This window comes from Globicephala melas, chromosome 5, assembly GCF_963455315.2.
Source record: "Globicephala melas chromosome 5, mGloMel1.2, whole genome shotgun sequence".
Lineage (NCBI taxonomy): Eukaryota > Metazoa > Chordata > Mammalia > Artiodactyla > Delphinidae > Globicephala > Globicephala melas.
The window spans coordinates 93,354,744-93,359,605 of NC_083318.1; the positions used below are offsets into that span (position 1 = coordinate 93,354,744).

The 4,862-nt window shown below is 45.8% G+C and overlaps 1 pseudogene; it reads right to left on the reverse strand.

Annotated features, from left to right (window-relative positions):
• Nucleotides 1–355: 355 nt before the first annotated feature.
• On the reverse strand, nucleotides 356–1,786 carry LOC115864420 (mitochondrial import inner membrane translocase subunit Tim17-B pseudogene; annotated as a pseudogene).
• Between the last annotated feature and the right edge of the window lie 3,076 nt (nucleotides 1,787–4,862).

Genomic DNA, 4,862 nt, shown 5'->3' on the forward strand with positions numbered 1-4,862 from the left:
AAAATCAGACTCTTGTGAGTCTGACTTGGATGGCATCCTAGATGCCCGTGTTTTTCCATAGCACACTTGTGTCATTAAGAACCTTGGTGTTGCAGCATTTCTTGAGTTCTCCACTCAAAAGGGGACTTCTGGGCTTCCCTGGTGGCACAGTGGTTGAGAGTCCGCCTGCCGATGGAGGGGACACGGGTTCGTGCCCCGGTCCGGGAAGATCCCAGATGCCGCGGAGCGGCTGGGCCCGTGAGCCATGGCCGCTGAGCCTGCGCGTCCGGAGCCTGTGCTCCACAACGGGAGAGGCCACAACAGTGAGAGGCCCGCATACCGCAAAAAAAAAAGAAAAAAAAGAGGACTTCTGAGGTGTTGGTAATATTGTTTCTTTATCTGGTTGCTGATAACCAGGGATGTATTATTCAACTTGTGAAAATTCATTGAGCTTAAGTACACTTAACGATACTTGCACTTTTCTTCATGTATATATTATACATCAATAAAGAACTGAAAATTTTAGAAAAATGTTCCACTGTTTTTTTTCTGGAATTTTCTTACCAGCTACTGACTCCCCTTCTGCAAGTTTTGATGCTGGTCCTTGCTTGATCTAAGCAAATGTCAACTTAAGATTTTCAGACCAAGTTCATGAATGTGCATGAATGTACAATTATGTCAAGACTGTCATTTGGCTGCAAAAAATTTTAAGACACATCCCAATTTCATGAATTAAAAATGTGAAAAATGTTTGTCTTAAAATCACGTTACACTGATACTTTGCTTTTGAAAATAATGGCATAGTATTTTTCACATTGCTGTAGTGTTCATACCTTATTATTTTTTTTTTGGCATTTCAAAACTGGCTTTATTTAATTTATTTATTTTTTAAACTGGCTTTAAATACTCATCAGGGTGCCATGCAAAGGGTCTGGGGTGAGAGCTTGTTACATATGAATGGGGGCTGGGGTGCCTGAGAGAGAAGGGACCCATCCATCAGGGCAGCTAGGTGCTCCACCCCAAACCTGGGATAAGGCAACAGAGTAGAGGCCCTCTCTGGAGGGTCCCAGGACCAACTGGGAGCCAGCCCTCCCTTTGAGGTAGATCATCAGGGAAGGAACGGAGGAGGAGCTCCCACGGTGGTGGTGACAGGAGGTCACTTCCTCAGTGGTATTGCTGATAGCTGGGGTAGCCTGGGGCCGGGGTACCCTCCTTAGGGGGCAGCTGGCTGGGGTCCTCCAGGAATGGGGGTGCAGTGCGGAACTGCTGCAAGTGAGGAGGATGCCAACATCCTCGATGAGGGCCAACAGAATGCCTCCCATTATTGCCGAGCCCACCATGGCCAATGGGCCACTGCAGGCAGCCAGCACAGCCCCGGTCAATGCTCCACTGGTGATGGAGTTCCAGGGATCTTCCTTGCCCCGCAGCCGCACCAGACCGCAGTCGATGGGGGAGAACAGGCTCCCCCGCACCGCGAAGCTACCTCCATTCTGAGGGGCTCGGATCCTCACAGCGTTGACACCGCCTCTCATTCAGTGCCGAATTCCGACAGGGGCATTGCGGAAGCCCTTAATGGCCTGGAAGACTCCACCGCCGATTACACCCATAGTGAAGGCTCCACCGCAGTCATCACAGCGTTGACACCGCCTCTCATTCAGTGCCGAATTCCGACAGGGGCATTGCGGAAGCCCTTAATGGCCTGGAAGACTCCACCGCCGATTACACCCATAGTGAAGGCTCCACCGCAGTCATCCACAGCTCACTATGGGCAAGGCTCCCAAGCGTACTCCTCCATGGCGCCCTATATCTTATTTTTAAAATAACTCTATCCAAGTGCTTAATGGCTGGATATTCCATCCGAAGTTGCTTAACTAGTCCCATATTTTGATATATTTTCTTGCACCCATTTTTGCCGCTATAAATCATGTTGCAATGGATATTTCCCCACACTTAGCTTGTGGTAGACATTGCTGGTTGCCTACCCCAAATCTACTGAATACCTCCCTCTCTTCATTGTGAACAGAAGCCCAGTTCTGTTGGGGTTGTTACAGTCCATTTAAGCTGAGGGGGTGAACAATCCTGTTTCCTGCTTTCACGGCTTCCACTGTTGGTAGCGTAGCCATATAACCCAATTCTGGCTAATGAGACTTAAGGGAAGGCTGTTGCAGGGATCCTGGAAAAGCTTTTTGCTTTCCTAGTAAAAGGGATACATGTGACAATGCCCCTTCTGGTTGCCTTAAACTTAGAAGAAATGTCTATGAAGGTAAGGTATTATCAGCTCCATTGTACAGACAAGGAGACCTGGGCACAGAAATGTTGAGTAACTTGCCTGTGGTCATACAGCTGTCAGTCGGCATTCAAATCTTAGTGTGTGGCTCCAACACACTAAGAATGACAAAGCAGAAAAGGAGCCCCAAGGTCTCGAAGGCATCACTGAGCAGCTGAACCCAGGCCAGCAACTGTTTACCTCCAGACTTATGTGAGACTCCAATGTGGTTAGACTATTTTTATTTATTGGCTGCATCAGGGCTTAGTTGCAGCACCTGGGATCTTCTTTGAGTCATGCGGGATCTTTCATTGCAGCGAGTGGGCTCTTTGTTGTGGCGCGCGGGCTTCTTTCTAGTTGTGGCCTGCAGGTTTTTCTCTCTCTCTAGTTGTGGCGTGCGGGTTCCAGGGCATGTGGACTCTGTAGTTTGCGGCACGAGGGCTCTCTAGTCGAGGTGCGCGAGCTCAGGAATTGTGGCGCAAGGGCTTAGCTGCCCTGCGGCACGTGGGAACCTAGTTCCCCGACCAGGGATCGAACCTCTGCATTGGAAGGCGGATTCTTTACCACTGGACCGCCAGGGAAGCCCCAGACTATTTTTAGATATACTCTGTTAACTTGCAGCAGAAACAGACCCAAACACATCTTTTGAGCTGCCATATTTTGGACCATTTTCTTTGATTAGACTCTCAAAAGTGGGTTTGAGTCAAATATTATGACTATTTTTAAAGGCTCTTGGTACACAGCACTAATTATTTTCCCTAAGAATTGTACTAACTCAGCACTCTCTTAGCACTGGGTATTGCTGACTAGAGTCAGAGGGTGTCAAACTAAGGATGACTAGCACCATCAATAAACCAGTGGAAGAAGGTGAGACTATAACTCCTCTGGAGTATTTTCAAATCAATCCTTGCCTTGCTTTTAAGGTGCATTCCTCTTGTGGTTTAAAAAAAAAAATTTCATGAGTCTTAAGGTACATTATTCCCCAGCCTCAAATAAGTTATTTTGTTTCTTACACAATAACACAAATCAAAACACAGGTACTGTAAAAGACTGAGAAAACAAACTAGAAAGAAAAAAACCCTCACATATGATCTCAATACCAAAGAAAATCACTTTACTATTTGGTGGCTTTCTTCTTGGGCTTTTATTATTCCCCATTTTCTTCCAAGTGTAATTGGGTTACACTGTAAGTATTTTTATATTTTGTTCTTTTATAATAAGCATTTCCTATTGTAAATATTTTAATGGTTGCATAATATTCCATCATATGGATAAATCATAGTTTATTCAACCATTTCTGGATTAACAAAACAACAAAAACAGAATCTGCAGAAGGAAGTAAAGTTACCACCTCAGGTATGTGCTATATACAAATATATGGTATTTAAATAGTACAGAATTAGCTATGCTCTCAGTTTTTTTTTTTTTTTTTTTTGGCGGTACGCGGGCCTCTCACTGTTGTGGCCTCTCCTGTTGCAGAGCACAGGCTCCGGACGCGCAGGCTCAGCGGCCATGGCTCACGGGCCCAGTCGCTCCCCGGCATATGGGATCCTCCCGGACCGGGGCATGAACCCGTGTCCCCTGCGTTGGCAGGCGGACTCTCAACCACTGTGCCACCAGGGAAGCCCTAGATATCTAATCTTTGATGAGAAATTTACTGAATGCTTTCTTTGTGGCAAATACCATGCTAAGTGCTTATAAATGTTAGCTGTCAAAATTCTCAAAACAATCAATGAGGTAGGTGCTATTTTATTTATTTATATTTTTGGCTGCGTTGGGTCTTCGTTGTGTCTTCGTTGCTGTGCGCAGGCTTTCTCTAGTTGTGGCGAGCAGGGGCTAGTCTTCGTTGTGGTGCACGGGCTTCTCATTGTGGTGGCTTCTCTTGTTGCAGAGCATGGGCTTTAGGTGCGGGCTTCAGTAGTTTCGGCACACGGGCTCAGTAGTTGTGGCTCGCGGGCTCCAGAGCTCAGGCTCAGTAGTTGTGGTGCACGGGCTTAGTTGCTCCGTGGCATGTGGGATCTTCCCGGACCAGGGCTCGAACCTGTGTCTCCTGCATTGGCAGGCGGATTCTTAACCACTGCGCCACCAGGGAAGCCCTAGGTGGTATTTTATTTACAGAGAGAAGACAGACAGGAGTTATATCAGGTATTCAAATATTTGTTGAGCACCTACATACTGGGCACTGAACTAGCATCAAACAGCATAGAAGTCTGCCTTCTGTGGAGCTTATTTTCTAGAAGAACTTGGTAAGATCACATATATATCAGTATTCTAGATTTACACATTACTTTATATGTATTATGAGTTTGGACAATGTGAATTCATCCCTGAAATGGACCCATTCTCAGTGTTGACAAAAATTTGAGACTAAAAAGCTGAAGTTCAAACCCTGGTGACTTCTTCAATGTATGTCACCCTGAAGGTTACTCTGCCTTTGCTGGCAGCATCCTTGTGAGGATCTGACCTCCAAATTTAGAGTAAACAGAAAATATTCTCAAGAGAAGACTTATAAAATAATAAAAGGAACCTACTACAGGATTAAGGAAGTAGAAGTTAAGGCTATAGCTTTTAAAGCCAGATACCTAGCTTCCATATAAACCTCAATTAAGAGTAGTAG